The sequence below is a fragment of the Orycteropus afer genome, unplaced genomic scaffold, assembly GCF_000298275.1.
Source record: "Orycteropus afer afer isolate SDZICR_OR568_19922 unplaced genomic scaffold, OryAfe1.0 scaffold00018, whole genome shotgun sequence".
NCBI classification, from domain to species: Eukaryota; Metazoa; Chordata; class Mammalia; order Tubulidentata; family Orycteropodidae; genus Orycteropus; species Orycteropus afer.
The window spans coordinates 1,798,659-1,817,644 of record NW_006921605.1 but is presented as its reverse complement, the minus strand read 5'-3'; positions in this window follow the sequence as shown (position 1 = coordinate 1,817,644).

Here is an 18,986-nt window from a genome sequence, read left to right as displayed (position 1 = left end):
CGCCTTCCCCCGGGGGCTTGCGGGTGCCCGAGGGAGCCCGCCCTGGGCGCCGCCCCCTCTCTGGCGCCCCGCGGAAACCTTTGGGGGTTCAGCGCGCCGCGCCGCCCGGGCCGGGACCAGCAGGCGCTTTCTGCGCCAGGGGCGAGGCCTCGGCGGGGCGTGTAAAGGGGGCCTGCGGCGGAACGAGGAGCAAATCCTGTTGCTATATAAAGCCCTGAAGTGTCAGGGCGAGAATGGGTTTGCAGGGATGCGCTGGCCTTAGCAAGTGCCTCTGGTATCCCGCGAAGGCGGACAAAGCGCGGCCCCGGGGCCGCGCGCCGCTTTCGGTGCAGGCGAGTGCGCGCCAATTTGCTCCGAGCCGAGAGAGCCTGGCGCCTCCGGCTGGGCCTCGGGCGGGCCTCTCGGGTCTCCTCCCGCCGACGGCTGTCGTGGCTGCGGTGCCGCAGGCCTGGAAGGCACTCCCGCCTCGAGTGGTTTTGGATTCATTTGGAACGAAGTCAGAGGCGAGGTAGCGGCGGCTGAAGCCTGGTGGAGGGGGCAGCTGCCAAGCCGAGACCTGGCGGTCCCCGGGCGTCTGCAGTGGCTGAGGTCGGGGGAGGGCTTTTTTGATGGTGCCGGGCGCTGCCTGGGGGCCGCGTGGGACTGCCCGGGTCACCCTGGCAGGTCCGCCGGTTTTTTTGTTTACAGCTTGTCTTAACCATCAGCAATGTTGTTCGCAGTTTTCTTTTCTTTTCTTTTAAATTTGGCAGTAACGGTTATTATTGCTAGCTTGATGAACTGTGAATACCTAATAAAATTATATCTGTTTTTGTGGGATTACAATTAGCGTGCAGATTAAAAAGGCAGCGATGGGGCTCGAAGGGAAAATTCAGCAAAAAAAAACATAAAAGAAATGGGAAGAGAAAAACATGAATTTCCTAAAAGGACAAAAAAGAAAGAAAAAAGCGTGGAATTGCTTAATTACTAACGCTTCCAGCATTTATAAGAGGAAGGGATTCCCAAAAGCCGGAGCCAGCCCAGCAGTGGGGGCGGCTCCCTGGCCCTGGCCAGGCAGGCATGCTCCTGGTGGCTCCCGGCTCCGGCCGCCTGCCTCTGCCCACCACCCTTCTCCTTACTCTTCCTGCTTTCCTCTTCGCCCCCTTATTTCTTTCTCAAAAGAGAGAAAGTACTTGGCTGAGCAGTTGGTGCTTGTGAAGTCTCTCTCCTGCTGTCCCTATGGTTGTTATGAGTCTTTTCCTGCCCCCTCACTGGAGACACTGTCCAGCTCAGGCCACACTGGGGGTGAGAGGAGCTTGTGGGGGCTGCAGCACCAGGGGCCCAGCTTCCTGGCCAGCCCTTCTGGCTGCAGGCTGGTGGCCCCTGCTGGGGCAGGAGGCTGCGCCTGCAAGGTGGGGGCGGGAAGGGAGGCTCTGCCGCCCCCACCCCGTGTGCCCTGGAACCTGGCAGGTAGCTCCAGAACTGACGTGGTGTCCTGGGTCTCCAGCCGCACCTGGAGCTGTCCCCTCCTGGGGAGGCCCCACCAGGCAGACTCCCCAACAGAGTAGGCCGTGCGGCGTTGCCCTTCCCAGTCTCCGGCCGCAGTGGCCACGTCTGGGTCGGGGGCGGCTGCCATGGCCCCCTTCCTATCATCGTTTCCAGACCAAGGTGCCACCGAGTCAGGTGGGGACACGGTGGGGTGGCCGGATGAAACCTTTGTCTTGCTCCCTGCAAGGCTGTCCACGTGGTCCTCAGAGCACAGGCCGTGGAGGGTGATGGGATGTCACACTGGTTGCGTTGGTCGTGTTCCAGGCTGCGTCCTGGGCATTGTGTCTCCACCCCAGACCTGCGCCCCCATATACAGGGTGTTCTAGAGGACGCTGGAGGCCCCAGGGTGCCCCAGTCGGGGGCTGCAGGGCCGCGTGCCCCCTGCTCCCTGGCCGCCTCCATCCACCCCCACCCCCACCCCCAGAGCGAAGGGCCCATTGTGCTCAGACATGCATTGTCCGTTTGTGTGGGAGCCTGCGCCGGCCAGCACCGCTGCAGACGGGCAGCCAAGAGTCTGTGAGGTTGCTCAAAAGCCGTTTCCAGAATCCACCCAGGGCTGGGCTCTGAGGGAATCGTGCCCTGGTCACCTTGCTGTGGTCTGTGTCTGTCTGTGAGCCAGTGTGGGAAGGAAAGGCAGTGTCCGGTGGGCCACTTTCCCATCGAGTGTGCTGATTTCCAAACGACCCCTCTGGCGGACTTGCTCCCCATTTTCGCTGCCAGTCGTGGTCTGCAGGGGCCCCGCCGCCCCTCCTTCCACCCACTGCCCTGCTGAAAGGACAAGGCCCCACGTTCCCCTGCCATTTGTCCGACTTTAGCGTGAGATGGGAAATGGATGCCCTACTGCTACCTCTTCCTTCCCTGGGCCCCTCGGGCGCCTGCGGGGCCGGCCTGAGGGTCTCCCCGCCTGCAGCTCGGGCCACTGTCCAGCCCAGTGCTTTCAAGATGTCAACCCGAGGGACCCCGGTGGGGAAGCTGGGCTTCGGAGCGCTCCCACCCATTGTTTTTCTAAAACTGAAAGTGCTGATAGCTGCACGGTGGGGCTGCAGGGTTTATGGCAGAGGCTGTTACCGTAACCTCCTTGCCGAAAGGTGCAATTAAAATGGTCGGCATCGTTATTTTTAGCGCAGTGTTAGATTTTGTCTCTAATACAGATGGTCTGGGGCAAAGCTGTGAAAAGGGGGGGGTGGCAATCAACAGCGAACCGGCCCGAGGTTTCTCCTTGCGTTCCTGCCTGGAGCGCTTGGGAAACCTTGCAGCCCGCCGAGCGGCTGGAGAGCGGGGCTGCCGCCCGGGGAAGCCCAGGAGCAGTGCCTCCCCGTCCTGCCTCGTGGCAGGCGGTCCCCTCCCCCTCCTCGGGCCGGGCCAGCCGCTGTCCTCGGCCTTCTCGGCCTGGTGCGGTTCCAAGTCTGGGTTGGAATAATCTGGCCGCGACTCTGGGGCCCTGAGGCCCCTCCCTCCCCTTCTCCTGTCCTCTTTGGGGTGTAAATGGCCCCAGCCGAGAAGCCAGGCGCCCCAGGCCTGGGAGGGGTTGTTTGGGGGGGAACAAGGAGGCCGCTGTCTGCGGAGAATAACGGCAGGCTTCCTCTCTTCGCACAGGGCGCTTCCGATCACCATTCTGGAAAAGTCCAGTCGGGAAAAGATAATGCCCTAGTGTGAAACGACCCCATAAAAGGTGCCCCTCCCTTGTCACATGATATTTTTTTGTAAAGGGAAAAAAAATACATTTTAGTAAATACCTCATTAACTCCCTGACACGACAGAGTGTTTCTGCAACAGTTACCAACATTAAGTAGGTGCGAAAAGAGTTACTCTCCGAAGAGTCTACCAGCGGCTCAGTAAGTGACAGAGCACAGAGCCAGGCCATCAAAGCCACCACCAAGCCGGTGGCAGCAGCCCCGCCCGCCCCACCAAAGCCCATTTTTGGAATGTGGGTTGTTTTTCTTCCAGTGGGGCTTGAACCACCGCCACGGCTGTCCCTCTGTGGAGATGCCGCATTTTCTATCGGAATATCCAGGTCACGTGAGTAATAAGGCAGATTAGTGGGGGAGGCGGGGAGCCATTTGCACAACTAGCGTGTCTCCCCTGGAAAACACATGCACCCCCAAACGCGTCCTGGTTATTCCCGATTATTCTTAGAACTCCCCCTGGTCTCACTGTGAGACAGGGTTCAACGGAGCCCGTACAGGCAGGACAAAACGCATCAGAGGCAGTTAGGATAACATGGAAGAAGCTAAAAATACCCCTCAGAAACACACATAAAAAAGCCAAATCCAACAACAGAACGAGCTAAAAATATTCCAGGCTTTGGCAAGGAGCACGGAGTTAAATAAATTATACAAGAGCCATTCATGGGAGCAAGTTGACTTTCTCTCTTACGGGAACTTGGTTCAAGCTAATAAAAATAATAATTTACTAGCCACTGGGCTTTGCATGAGTTTAAATTTAATTGGTGGGCTTCTGGCATTTGTCACTTCTTGACCATTAGTGGGTCTGCCCTGGCCTGGGGTGGGGTGAAAGGCGCCCTGGTGGCACCGCGGTGAAGTGCTCTCTGCTAACCACAAGGTTTGCGGTTCGAACCCATCAACCGCTCCATGGGAGGACGATGTGGCTGTCGGCTTCAGTAAAGATTACAGTCTTGGAAGCCCTGTGGGGACAGTTCTGCTCTGTGCTGTAGGGTCCCTGTGAGTTGGAATCCACGAGACAGCAATGGGTTCGTTTTTAGGTGCCAGTGGGAGGGGAGGGCAGCAGCCCAGGGCCCCTGGGAGCAGGAGCAGCCCCCCTCAGGAGCACCACAGGTCTGGAGGAAGGAGGCTTCAGGAAAGCACCGGGCTCTGCGGCTACTTTAATTTGACAGATGATGCTACACCTTTAAGAGTGTGTTTTAACAATCCAGATACACTCCAGCAAGTTGATAGGATGTTCGCTGTCAACTTACATATGTCATCAGAGCGGGCTGTGAACACAAATAACGTCCCAGCAGGAGGACATGCCACAGCCTCTGCAGGGGCCAGCAGGTAGCACCCACCCCTGGCTGGCACCTCTGCTCTGCATCTGGAGCCAGGGGCCGGAGGAGGCAGGGACGGGGGCCCTGGAGCACCCTTGCAGCCTGGGCGCTTTGGCCACGGCCTTGGCTCTCTGGGGAGTCCCCAGGTCTCCCTACCAGGCTGAGAGCACAGGACTGCTGGCTTGGGAGGTGCCAGTGGCTGTAACTTGAAGCTGGTGCCTTTCCAGGTGGCGGGTGCTCTAATTCAGTCGCTTCCCAGGAGCTGTGAACTTCTACCTGGGATCAGGGTCAGGGGAGCCCTGCTGGCGCTCTCTGGCCTCCTTGGTTGTTCCTTTACCAAACGCCCCTGGAGATCCCGACAGGCCCCGGAACTCCCAGAGGACTACACTTCCCAGAATACCCTGTCTGCCCCGGGGTCTGAGCCTGGGACCTGCCACATTTCTGGAGCTGGGAATTCCCAGGCCAGACCACTGGGAGCAACCACTTTCCAGGCGGAAAGGAGTCCTGGTGATCGCCCCCAGCACCCCCTTGCCCTTCCTGCTGGAAGAGGCCTCTGGGCCCCCGGCTTCCTCCCCTACCACAAATATTTGAATATAGGCCACCAACAAATAGGAGCTGTCCCTTGGCCCTTTTGGGGTCTGTGCAGCAGCTGTTTTGATCGTCTTGGGTGACTGCCCCAGAACGGTCCTCACCGGACCCCCGATCTGGGCCCCTGCATGTGCCTTCCGCTGGAGCTGCCTTCTCAGTGGGACCCCGGTGGCCCCCAGAGGCCCTGTGTGGCAGGGTTTGGGGACTTCTCCTGACTGACATGAGGGCCAGTTCCTGCCTCCGGAGTCCCCCGAGAAAATCCTTAATGACTGCAGGGTGGCAGCCCCGTTTCCCACCGCACTGGCCAGTTTCTGCTCCGACTCCTTTCCAAATCGAAAGCTTTGCCCAGGGCAGAGGCACGGCCTGCCGCCTAGAGCAGGGGCCGGCCCATCGCACCTGTCCAGAGAAGGGTCCCAAGCCCGCCGCTCCGCACCTGCCTGGAAGGGAGGGCGTCCTGCTGGCCACTCCTCAGTGCTTTACAGACGCTGTGAGTGGACTTGTGGGTGCGCAGACGCACCCTGTCTGTCTGGCAAAGCAGCCATTTGATCTGCGGGTGCCCAATGGGGACGCCTCTCTTGGGGTTCTCTGGTCCCCGTCACCCTCTGGGATGTCATCCCTTTCACCAAGATGTGGTGTCACAAACCAAAATCAAAATTGCAGCCTGAATGCAGCAGGCCCCCCCCCCCCCCCACGCCTGGAGGGGCCCTTGGGACTGCACACTGAACTCTGCCAGTGACGTTTTTACGGGATAGTGCACCGTTCAGATCACACAGGCCTCTTGGTGAGCAGGCCACCCCTGTTCTTCCAGGTCCCCACCCGCAAGTGGCCCACCTGAGACTCTGGGGACAGGACAAGGACTGGGCGTAGTGGGCACTGGGTGGGGAGCGGACCACAGTATGAGATGGTGACCCAGATATGAGCTAGAGGTCCAGCCCTGGTTACGAGATGCGTGGGGGGCTCAGGAGCTAGGGAGCCCAGCCCAAGTTATGAGCTGGGTGCCTGGCCCTGAGTATAAGATTAGGGGCCTGGGTGTGAGCCGGGGGCTGGCCCCGGTTACAGCAGGGGCCCTGGGTCTACAGGGGCCTTGGGCCTGGTGGGGACGTGTCCAGTCTGGAGCTGGGAGCCAGCAGGCCGGCACCCTCAGGCTGTTCCTGCAGCTGTCAGGGCGGCTTAGGTTCCAGATCGGATCAGCCAGTAATCGCTTTTTCATTCTGATCTGGGCGGAGGCAGTGAACAGGTGGGCTGGGCTTCCTGTCCCTGGCCTCCCCCAGGACCCCCCCGCCCAGTCTCTTTAGACTCGGGGGCTTCTGAGGGGCGAGGTGGTCTGGTGCATCACTCTTGGTGTTCACTGGCGACCCGCTGGGGACTGGGAAGGGCAGGCAATGCAGCCCTCCAGCGCTGGTCCTGCTCCACGTCTTGGGTGTGGTTCAGCCCCCCCACTCCGTCCTGGGTACATAGTGGGCGCTTGTCATGTGACTGTGACTGACAGGCCCGAGCTGGACTGGTGGGGGTGCTGGTCTGGTGGAAAATATAGGGAAGTGGGATGCTGCTGGCCTCTGAGCAGCTGGGCCCCCGAGGCAGGGCCAGCCTGGGGCAGCACCTTCCTGGGCCCTGCTGAAGGAGAACCCTTAAGGACCTGCAGTGCAGGGTAAACGCCTACGTCACCTTCCGCGAAGGCAGGGCTTCTGGACCTCCTCTTGTCCTTCAGGGTCAAGAGCCTTTGCCCTGACTTCCTTTGGGGTGTCTCCAAGGAGCTCACCCCCCGGTGGGTGGGTATGAAACAGCAGGGTGAGGTGGGCCCATCACAGGGCAGAATACTCCAGGCCAAGAGGTGGGCATGCAGCCGGACGGGTGAGGGAGGTGGGGTGCAGCCGGGGGGTGATGTGAGGAGGTGAGTCAGGACAACGTTGAGGTACCATGGGTGGAGGTGGGGGGGCAGGATGAGGAGAGTCTGGAACCCAAGCCCTGAGGTAGGGGTGCGGTGATGGACTTGGGGACAGGGTGCCCTGGAGGACGGTGTCCCCTCAGTCCCTGGCGCTGCTACACAGGGGTGCCGTCGTGGGTGTGGGCGGGCCGCCTGCCAGGTGAGGTCCTTCCTGGCTCAGCCAGCCAACTCTTCCTTGAGGCCAAGGGCACCCTGCAGGCCTGGCGTGGGCGTCCACTGGGGAAAGGCTCCGGGTCAGGTCCTTGTGGGTGGTGGCCACAGCCCATATCCCGCTCGTGTGTCCACACACGCCCCGCCAGCCCTCCACTTGCACACACATGTGCTCACGCACTCACACGTGCTGCCAGTGGCTGGAATGCATGTCCCATCCATCTCCCGACCTCACTGCCTGCTGAACACATGCAGTCCAAGGTCCCTGGGCCCCTCTAGGCAGGGCGTGCTGGTGAGTGCAGGCCCGAATCTGACTGGTTCCTTCCATGCTGCTGGCCCCCCATCCCTGTCAGCCGTGGCATGGGCACCCCTCGCCCAGCTCCCCGGGCTGCTCACACACACATCCGCCTCCCGAGACCCACCTGTGCCTCACATCCAGCCTGGAACCTCCCTGGGCAGCGGGACCCCTAGTCCTCCAGCCCTGACCCCCGTGGTGGTTTATCCCACAAAGCTGTGCTGCGCCCTTGCCTGGGGACCTTCCTCACATCGACCCACCTTTCCTGGGGGATTGTAGGCATCTCAAACTAGGATGTTAAGCCCTCCGCCACTCATCCCCCCGAGCTGGGCCTAGTGGCTTAGCCGTCGGCAGGCCACTAGAGAGGGACAAACATTCCAACTGGAGGAGTATTGAGCCAGGAAGCGGAGGCGAGCAAGCTGGGTCTGAACAGAGCCTTGGTCCCCCCCTAAAACTCAGGGGGCCCTTCCCCACCCATTCACCTGTGGGGGCGCCCACATGGCGGCGTCCTCTGGACATGCCCTGCCTTCGTGGCCACCTTTCGTCCTGCCCAAGTCACTTCCAGAGAATCTCCTCTCCTCTGTGAACTCCAAGGGCCGCGTGTGCTTCTCTACGAAGGTGTTGGAGCCAACCAGGTGGGCCTGTAGGGCTGTCCAGCCCTTGTGAGTGACACACACACACAGGGGCCATGGGCAGAGTCCCCCTGATCAGCCTGAAATGTCATCTCCATGTGGACTCCGGGCTGACTGTGCTGCCTGACTCCATGTAGGTGTGAGCTTGTCACGTGTGACTATGCAGGTGTTAGTCTGTGCATGTGTGACTCTCTGCATGCATGAAGTTGTGCACACGAGTCCGTGCGGGCCTGCGTCCGTGCATGTGTGACTCTGCATGCTCTAGGGTCTTGGCGCGTTGGAGGGGTGTCTCACAGAGCAAGGGACAACCCACTTGGTCTCACAGAAGGGCTGCTTCCTGGGAGACAGATGGGACAATAGGGGTCCTCCTTGGGGCCCCCTCCTCTTTGGTCCCTTGGCCTCTCTCTTCCCCAATGTTTCCATCTCACCTTGCAGTTGGGGAAACTGAGGCCTCAGAACTAGGAAGGGAGGGTCTCTGGGCCCTGTGCTCCCCACCTCCTCCTGTGGGATGCGGCCGTGGGTGCAGGACCTGCGAGAGGGTGCAGGACGGGGGCACCGTGGGTCAGTGGGGCTGCAGGGACGTGAAGGGTCGATGTGATGACCGTGGCCTTCAGCATCCAGGTCCCTGGAGCAGGCCTGCGTTGGGCGCCTGCGTGGGGTGGCAGCCGTGTGGGTGGGCCTGGGCTGTTTCGTAGTCAGGCCTGGGGCCTTTATGAAGGCCAAGACCATGCAGGGCTCCCTGGTGGGACAGGTGGGCAGCTCTGGTCATCAGAGTGGCAGAGGGCCCTGGGGGAGAGCCCAGCAGAGGACCCCCACTCCTGAGAGGGCTCTTGGCCCCGGGCTGCCCCATCCTTTCCACTGGGGGGCGCCGCATGGGCAGCCTGTGAAGAGGACCCACTGCTCTGTGGGGTGGAGCCACGGGCCTGAGGGGAATCCCTTGTGAAGGGAGGATGCTCTGTGAGGGCCCCCTTACCTTCAATCCATCTGTCTCGTGTGTGACTTTCTCGTGTGTTTCCGTGCGGATGAGGGGCCGAGAGCCCATCCCGCCCCCCCATGAGCGGTGGATTCATCTTCCCTGCTCACCTGGGGAGGTGGCAGGCCACCTGGGACTGAGGGGGAGCTCTTCTGTCCTCGCTGTCCCTCCCGGCGTCCCAGCCCTCAGCCTCTCCCAGTGTGCACCCGTTGAATGAGCGTGCGCTGCGTGTGCCCTGCCTGAGCCCACATGCTCTGTGGGCCCTGTGGGCTCAGCAGTCCCTGCTGGCTCCTCTGAGTCCTTCTGACCCCAGCAGGCAGCAGTGACAGGCCCGCAGCCTGCGACCCCCTTCTGAGCAGGCCCCTTGCTACCCCTGCCCTCCAGCCCTGCCCACTCTTCTGCCCCAGCTTGTCCCTGCACCTGTGGGTGACCTCGTACAGGAAACATTCGTCCTGTGGAGGCACTTGGCAGCACCAAGGTGAACCATGTCCCCCCTCCATCGTGCCCCACAGGGCCCAGGGAGGAGGGCACCGTGTGGACAGCCCTGGACTCTTCTCCAAGTCGGGCCTGCTGAGACCATGTGGGGCCTTCCTTTCCTACCATGGAGCACTCAGGTGTGGGCGTGGCCAGGGCAGGACTCAGCGGGTGACCCTCAGGACGGTGACGGCAGCCTCTTTCCTCCCTGGCTGTGAGCGGCCTCAGAGTTCGTATTGCAACCCCTCTGACCCCCTCACAGGACGCTGGTGAAGGAGCCAGGCCTGTGGTCCTTCGGGACATGGTGGGCCTGCCCAGTGGGGCAGCTCCCACATCCAGCCGGCCCTGCCACACACCACAGCCACTCAAAGCCAGCAGGTCACCTCGTGGGCAGTTTGCCTGGAACCCAGTCCCTTTTTTGAGATTTTTTGCATCCCTTTGGGTATCCTAAAAATAAACTTTTAATTTATTTTAAATTAATGTTAAAATTAAGTTTAAATTAAATTGTAACGCATCTTTAGACCAACTGCTAAAAAGCCCCACACATGCTTCTCCAGGTAGAATCCAAGCCAGGAATCCAGGCTCGAGTCACCCCCGGTGTTGGTGCTGTTCTCAGCCGGGCTCCTCCTCGGCAGAGGCCTCCAGTGACTAGTCCCACAGGCAGTCCCACAGGTGCCGCACAGAAGGGAGGCAGTGGGGTGCGGGACCACACAGACCCTTGGAGGAGTCAGCTCTGTGGACTTGTGGCCCCAGCTGGGCAGGGGCCTGATTCTGGGGGTGGCGGAGCTTGGGGTGCACCTACACGGCAGGTTGGGGGGGATCTGTGGCCGGGCGAGGGGGCAAAGGGGGCACCTCTCTGTACTGCTGGCTCAGGGCTGGTGGGCGGGTGACCTGGTGACCGCATGGCGGGCTCTGCCCTGTTAGTCTTGGGAAACCCCCTCCTGGGACTCGGCCTCTGGAGGGGTTCAGCATGGGCGGGGCCTGGCGGAGGGGCCACTGCAGCCTGCTTGGCCGGGTGGAGGTCCCCTGCTGTCCCTGTGCCAGCCGGCCTCCAAAACGGGGTGCAGCGAGTGCTTGGCTCACCCCCATCCCTGCAGGCACCACAGTGGCACGGGCAGCAGACAGGCCCTGGCCCTAAGCCCCTTGGGGGTGAGATGAGAGGGTCACGCTGCATCTTGGGGTCAGTGTGGGTCTGATGCTGGGGGGCTCCTTTCAGGGACCTTGTTCTCCTCAGCGCAGCTCGGCACAGGCCGCTGGCCAGGACCCCTCTGCTGGGTTTCTCCTGACGCTCCGGCGCTCCCTGGTGAACTGGTCGGGGGGCAGCAGCGCTGGTCCAGCCTCCTGTGTGACTCAAGGTGGCAGAGGCGACGAGTGGCCGGCCACCTGCCCTCCGGTGTCAGTGTCAGGATATATCAGCGCTCCTCCTCTGAATGGGCTGGGCTGGGGCTATGGGGGCCCCACATCCTGGGACCCACCCTGGATGTCTCCAAGAGACCTTCGAGACGCCACGCTGGGTCTTCTCTCTGTCCAGCGCTGCCGCTGGGGCCCCAGAGCCAGGGTCCCCTGGAGCTGAGCCCTGTGGTCCCCACGGGCTGGTGTCCCGAGGCTAGCCTCTGCTCTGGACGCCATCCCCGCCTGCCCCCCGGACCGCTCTGACCTGCACCCTGGTTCCCAGGCCCTGCATATGAGGCGTTGGGACTGGCCCCCACTGGAATCTCAGCTCGCCACCACATACCTCGCCGCCCGTGCAAAACTCTGCTTTTACCTCGGAGAAAGGAGGGTCCCTTCTCCTGCTCCCGAAACATCTCTAGAGATTACAACACTTCATTTTTGTGTGTTGAGGGGAGTGGGGTTTGTATAAGCAGGGCTCACTATTAGAGAAAACAACAGCACAGAGACCACAGTGGGCACCTCTGTCTGCCTCCACCGCCTGGAGCTACCTCTGGGCCCTGCTCACCTGCCTGGGCCCCTCCCTACAGAGCGCAGCACGGCACTGGGGCGCTCTGTGGATGGGGGCCGGCGCAGGGGTGCAAATGTGGGGGGAGGGCGGCAGGAGGTGACAGAAGGAAGAGGGAAGGAAGGGAGGAGAGCTGGAAGGAAGCTGAGCCAGGCACCAGAAGGGAGGACGGGCAAGGCCGGAGCTGAGGAGGCGCGGCTCGCCTCCAGGAGCCAGTGGGGGGCGGCCCAGGCTCTATGTCCAGGGGACTGCGTCGTCTCTGGTCCTGGGGGCTGAGAGGGAGTGGAGGCCGTTCAGCAGAGCGCCTCGGAAAGCAGGGCTGGGGGGACGGCCGGTCAGAGCCAGGAGCTGTGAGCCTGGCCCTCCCTGTCTGCAGGGCTCGTCAGGCCTAGGGCAGTGGACCCCTCCCCGCCCAGTCTCAGAGTCCAGCGCACTCAGCGGGCCTGCGACGTGGCGGGTGCAAGGAAGCCTGGCTGCGGGCTCCCGGCTGCAGGGCACAGAGCTGGGTGGGCTGTGGGGCTGCCCCGGGAGCTACTTCTGCGACTTACCCTTGGCCTCGCGTGGCCTCTCTGTGCCTGTGTCCTTACCTGTGGACGAGTCCCGCCTGCCCTCCAGCAGACACCCTGAGGCCTCTGGACGGGCGGCCTTGGGGGCTGCCAGGGTGGCCTGGCTGCGGGTCCTCACCTCCGCCCGCGCTGGCCGGCGACGCAGTCTCGCAGAGATAGAACCAGCGTTTTCCATTAATTGGATCCCTGCATTTTCTGTTTCCCTGCGTCCCCGCCTGTCATATCTCATTTCCCACACAGCTTTTACCGCCTTTTACATGTTCATTACAATTTGTTGGCTGCTTGCAGGCAGCTCCTTGTGCGCACCCACGTGCCTGGCCGCCTCCCGGTGCCGCCTGCCCTGCCCCTCTGCCCGCCCACTGGGTGCTGCGGCCAGGCCCGGCCGGGCAGCCTCCTGGACAGGACCGCTGGGGGTGAGGCGCGTAAGAGGACTGGGGGAGGCAGTGAGGCCGACCTAGCCCAAGGGAGCACCTCTGGGCCCCCACTTCATCCAGTGCCCCCCACCTCTGGAGCACCCCAACCCTGCCAGCCCTCGTGCTTTGCTGGTGGGTTCAGGCCACACTAGTGGGGGCCAGATGGAAGGACCTGCAGTGGTGCGGGGCTCCGAGGAGGGGGCCTTGGCTGTGAGAGAAGTCAGAATGGGCCCCACGGAGGAGGCCAGGTGGGAACTGAGTCTTGGGAAATGAGGGGTCTAGGGCTCTGAGACCAGAGCAAGGCTGTGGCTTCCCTTGGGAGGGTTTGCAGGACAATGAGTCACCCAGTGTGGCTGGAGCAAACCGCACCTGAAGCAGGTGGCTGGAGGGAAAGTCAGAAGGGTGGCACTGACAGCAGGGACCTGGAAGCTTACTGACAAGAAGGTGGTGGGGCTGGCCAAGCCCTGCCATCCCAGTACCCACTCCACTGGTGGTTCTGAGGGTCCCTTCTGGCCCCCTCCCAGGATGCAGCCCCAGCCAGCCTGGCTCTGGGGGTTCAGCCCCTCACTCTCTGGACCGTCTCAGGCACGAGGGAGTGGGAGCTGACCTGAGCCATCACGGTGGTCAGGAGGGGCTCTCCCAGCCCCAAGTGACCCCAGAGAGGCATCCATCAGCGTACCAGCTCCAAACCGTCACTGCCCACCCCACCCGGAACCCCAGGTCCACTTGACAGATGGGGAAAGGCCAGCCTAGCAAGGCTGAGTCCCCACCCAAGGGCACCTGGCCAGGAGTGGGCAGAACCTTCCGGCAACTCCAGTTCCGTTGGGGACCATCCTGTGGCTGCCAGGCCAGGCCCTGTGAGCAGAACCGCCGGGCACAGCTGGGCCCTCACACCTTGCGTGGGCTGCCCTGTCTCCTCCCCCTGCCCACCGCTGAGCCTGGGGGTCTGGGTCTGCGTTGAGAGGGGTGGGTGCAGGAGAGCAGGATGGGTGAGCCACGAGCTCATCCCAGGCTCCCCCTGACCCTGCTCAGATACACTGTTCTCTATGGGGACCAGCAGGACTAGGAAGCAGACACCCAGGCTGGGCTGTGTGTGAGTGTGTATGTGAGTGTATATGTGTGTGAATGTGTGTGTATGTGTGAGTTCATGTGAACTCATGAGTGAGTGTGTAGGAGTGAGTATTCATGAATGTACATGAGTGGGAGCAAATGTAAGAGTGTGCGTGTGCACGCGTGTGTGAAAGTGTGCATGCTTGTGTGAGTGTGTGTGTGTGAGGATGTCTGTGTGTGACTGCCTGTGCACTTGTGCACGTGTGCAGTGTTTGTGAGTGGGTGTGGGTGTGAGCACACCCCCACATCCAGGCCAGGACACCCCGCCTCCCTTTCACCTGGCTGACTTCAGGATGGCGGGAAAAGGAGTCCCCTGTGTTGGCTAGGACCCTCCTCCGGCTACTGAGCCCTGGTCGCCTTCCCACGCCTCCTGCTGGCTCAGCCCTCTGGAGTGCCCTGGGTGGGAAGGTCTTGGCCGGTGCAGGGAGAGGGTGTGAGCGCAGGAGGAGGCAGAAGCCATGGGAGAACAGGAGCCGCAGGGGAGGGAGGCCCCTCCCACCAGGCCCCGGCCTGCCTCCCCCGCCTGGGGGGGGGGGCTCTGAGTCAGCGCCCCGCCCAGATCCCCAGACGATCCCCAGAGGAGGTGAAGGGAGTCCAGACCAGCCCACTGGCCGCCCCGCCCCTCCCCCCGCCCCAGCCAAAGGGCTAAATTTACCCTGTTAATAAGAACCAGATTGGTATCCGATTTTTCTTTTCTTTTATTAATTTCTGGGCTGTCACGGCTTGGCTGGTGCTCTGTTATCCACATTTGCCGGTCGGGTGGCCCAGCAACCACATAGTTTTCCTATTATGGCCTGAGAGACGCTGCCCTTGGGGCCAACAGGGGCTTCCAGAAGGTTCTTGGAGCCCACATGGGGAGGTTTCTGGGCTGGGCGCCCCTCGCTGGCCCTGGGGCTGGGCCGGCCTGGGAGGCTTCACATTCTTGGCCTCCCCAGCCTCTCCTGTCCCCCATCCGCCGTGCTTCCGGCCCCTCCCACGCCCCCGCCCTCCGCAGCTTGCCCTCTGCCTCTTCCCTTCTCCCAGCCTCGTCTTGTCCAGCACCTGCACGGGGCCTGGGGCGGCAGAGGGGGTGCTAGGAGCCTGTCTGCCGAGGTGTGACGTGCAAGGGACTAGGGCCGGCGGCATCCGGCGGCCGCTGCATCTCATGGGGTGACTGCTCGACGACTGGAGGGTTTGTGAGCCAGGCAGGGACAGGAGCCGAGACTGGCGGGGCTCTGCCTAGCTCAGCCTGCCGGGGACAGGTCCTGGGCACGTGTGTGCAGAGGGCACGGGTGCACGCGCAGAGTGAGTGTGGAGTGGGGAGGGCTGTGCACCTACTTTTCCGTGCTGCCTGCCAAGGGACAGCTCTGCCGTATGGCATGCCAGCCGCACCCACAATCCACAGAACCCCAGGAGGCCGGTCATTAGGCTCAGGGAGGGGCGATGCAGGGCTAGGTCAGCACGGGGTCAGGGTCTTGAGGCTGAGGTGTCCTGGTCCCCCTTCCACCATGAATAGCCAGAGGCCCTGGACCCCTGACTCTGCAGGGTGGAGAAGGAGTGGCGAGTGCGCTCTCCCGGCCCCGGGGGTGTCAGGCAGAAGAACGGGCCAGCTTTGCCCAGTCGAGGCCGTGAGAAGACGTGTGTGGGAGGCCTGGACCGAGGGCCCCTTCCTGACAGGACCTGCCGGCCCTGGAGGCCTGAGCACCTGGGATTGAGCCTGCAAGCAGACTCACACTCAGCGCACTCCACGTGGGCGCCCACGCCTCTGTACACGTGTCCCACGCGCTCACTCCACACCCACTCTGTGAGTGCACCCATGCCTTCTTCACACATATCCCAAGACACATGCCCACCTCTGGCCCACACGCACACCCAGGAAGTCCTCCAGAGGCATGCATGCATGCCCGTGCACATCTGTGCACTTAGACACCTGCACAGCACCCACCCATGAGTGTGTGCACATAGTCCCTCCCCTGCCTCTGTGCCCACGCACGTGTGCATGCACATACACAATACACTACACACCTGGAGGATCGCAGTGGGGAGCCTCGCTGAGTAGTTAAATGCCCCGATTGCAGGCCCCCCGGGAATGGGTATGTAGACGCATGCACACGCAGAGACGTGTGTATACACCCAGAGGTACACATAGACCACAGCCACACATGCACACCCAGAGGTCTGCGTGCACACCCATATCCCATGTGCACACTCCGAGCCATGTGCACACTGTCAGCCACGTGTGCATGCTCACAGCTGGCATGGATCTCGTGGGTGGGAATGTGGTACAGCCTCCGAGGGCCTGTTGTGGGCGGGGGTCCCAGAGCAGTCCTCCCCCCAGGTTTGATTCTCCTCTCTCTCCCTCTTCTATTTCTTTGGGTGGTCTTGTGGTCAGACTGGAGGATGCCCACCTGCCTCCCAGCAGGCCAGACCAGGGCCTTTCCGCCTCAGAGTCCATGGGGGGTTTTCCTTTCTCCCCTCTCCTTCCCAGGAATGAAGAAAATGTGGGCAGGTCCTTGTGGACCTCACCCCCCCCCAACGTGGCTGCTCTGGGGCCTGGCTGGGTGGCAGCAGGGCAGTTTGGCCCCCAGCCTGGTCGCCCGTCACCCTGGTATCACAGCAGCTCCTGATGTCCCCGGGGGAGCCAGGCGTCCCTGCACCGCAGCCGGGCGGGGGGAGGCGCCAGGCTCAGGCAGGAAGCCGGCCGCGCCGTGGGAAGCTGGGAGGGGAGGAGTGGGAACTGGCACGGCCGCCAGACGCGGAGCCCGGGCAGCACTGATGCCAGCAGCCCGTCAGCTGGGCTTCCGGAAGCACGCTCGTGCTGAGAGCCGGGAAGGGGCTTGCAGCTCGGAGCCGCCGCCAGCGCTATGAGGCCCTTTTTTTTTTTACAACCCATTTCGCAGTTTCCAGAGAGCAGGGTGCTGTCTGGACCGCTCAGTAACTCAAAACAAACGCTTTCTTCTCTCATTCCTGGGCCCACCCTTGGACGAGGCCCTGCCAACCCCGTCCCTCGTCCTCACGCCCTCTGCCCTCACCTGGCATCACAGTGAGGAGCCAGTGCACAGGAGGGAGAGTGGGGTGCTTGGCCAGGGGTGGGGGGGCTCTGGCCTTGCCATAGGTGAGACTCGGGGAGGACTGGGGTCTCAGTGGGCCTGGGCTGTAAGCACCTCTAGGCTCTGGGCCTCAGCACCTTCCGTGCGCCTGTGGGCTGGCACACATCTGCCACCTAGCTTGGCTGGGACAAGTGGGCTGGCACACAGGTTGGCAGGAGAAAGGCCGGTCTCCCCAGCCCTGCCCAGCCCCCTAGGGCCACCTCTGCAGCGGCCAGTCCAATTTACCAACACCTGCTGTGTGCCTGAAGCTTCACGCAGGGCGTGGGGCCTGGGTGGGAGCGACGTGGGGTTCTGGGAGGCACCCAGCTCTTTCCAGCAGTGCTCAAAGCCCTCCTGTCACCTGAGCGCCCAGCGGGCATTGGGAGGGGTGAGGCCACCAAAGCCAGGGTCCAGGTGTGGCCCGTGTCTGGGCCAGGTCGGCAAGCCATCAGGCAGGCCTCCCAGGGAGGGGGGGCCACGCCTGAGGGGGGTGTCAGCCAGCCCTCCCAGGCATCCTGGCTTCCAGAGTGGTTTTCTCAGCCAGACTGGCGCCCTGGGCTGGCCTCCGTGGTACACTGGGCAGGCTGAGCTACTGCACAGTTAGGCCCTGGGGTCTCACTTGGGCTCCAAACCCCAGCAAAGGCCAGCCTCCAGGCAGCCGGGCAGCCGGGCAGTGGGTGGTAGGGCGACGGGCTAGAGGCCAGCTGATGGTGCCCTCCCATGGCATTCAGTCCTCTGTCCTGGGAAAATCCTAAACCCCGCCACAGCCCTAGCACAAGTGCTGTTGGAGGGCCCAGGGAAGTGGGGCCATGGCCCCCTTTGACGGCCATGCTGGAGGGGACAGGCCTCCCTCGCACTCCAGCCTAGGCACTTGGGCTCATGACTTTGGCTCAGTCACCCCATTCCTCATCCATCCCACGGGGCCTCCAAGGCCCAGCTCAGCGATGCTAACAGGAGAACTGAAAAGCCCCGGCATGGAGACGCTGGGTGTTTGGGACCAGGATCAGGGCCCCCAGTCCGAGAGGCCCGGGCTGAGAACCCTCAGCACCTTTGCTTCGCAAGCCCCCCCCCCATCCCCTCTGGGCCGCTAACCACAGCACTGTGGGGGGTGGGTAGGCCCTTGCCAAGAGGAAAGGAACCTTCAGCCCAGTTCCTGGCCACGCCAGCCGCCCAAGGCTCTGGCCTGGCTCAGGCCCAGGGCCCTGGCTCCCAGGCAGTTCGGCACAGCTGTCTGCCACTTGGCTACTGGGTGGCAGGCGGGAGCTCAGAGGTGACACAGACATGATGCCTTCGGACACTTTTCAGAGGTGGAGGGGATGATTGGGGGTGCTCCGTTCTAGGGTTTGCCCAGGGGGCTCTGGGGCTCACAATCCCCTCCTCCACAGCCACCACCATGGTCACTGTCCTCCACGGGGTGCCTAAGGGATCTTTGGCTGCTTCCAGGTGAGGCACGTGGAGCCCTACTGTGTGCAGGCTGGGCTGGGATGTTGAGAGGAGGCCCACACATGCCCTGACCTGTCACTGCAGCAGGCGCCTTTGGGTCTCCCTCAGTGGGCGGGGTATGTGGAGTCTTGGTCCGGGAGTTGGGGTGCAGTGAACGGTTCCGAGTGGAGCACTGAGGAAGGTGTGGCTGGAAGGCAGTCCCTGGAGTGCCAGTGGTGACAGTGTGAGGTGGCCTCTGCCTCCTCTCCCCTGGGTTCTGTGGGGGACGTTCCCATGAGGATGACACCAAGACGCCGTGTTTCTATGACGAGGGTGTGTTTCCCATGAGAAGGAAAGGAAAGGGGTGGTAAGGTGCCGAGTGGAAGGCTGAGGTGGGTGCGGGGGCCGACCCCGGACCCAGAGGCCGTGGGCAGAGCACAGTGGCAGCAGGGTGGGCGAGTGTGCCCTGAGGCCTGAAGCAGGGGGCCAGGGGCTAGGCGGGAACTTCTGTCGCATGAACCCCCTTCCCTGACTTTGGGGCGGGGGTCCCGGTGTCACACACCCCCGCGCCCTCACTGTCACGGTGGGAAGTGCAGACTGCAGAGCCAGGAGCTGTGATGCTGTCTCTAGGCTCCATGCTAGAGGACCCTGGGAGGTGTGGGCCCAGGGCATCAGTGAGAGCCCAAGGCCCCCCAGGGGTGGGGGGCATGACAGCCGAGCCCCCCGCTCCCTGGCTCCGGGCTCAGGCCTGCCGTGCGGCCCAGATCCCACGGGGGACCTGCTCAGGGCCTCAGTTTCCTTGGCCAGTGTGGGAGCTCTCACGGTATAGACTTCCCAGGCCCAGCTCCTGCATAAGCCCTGGTTC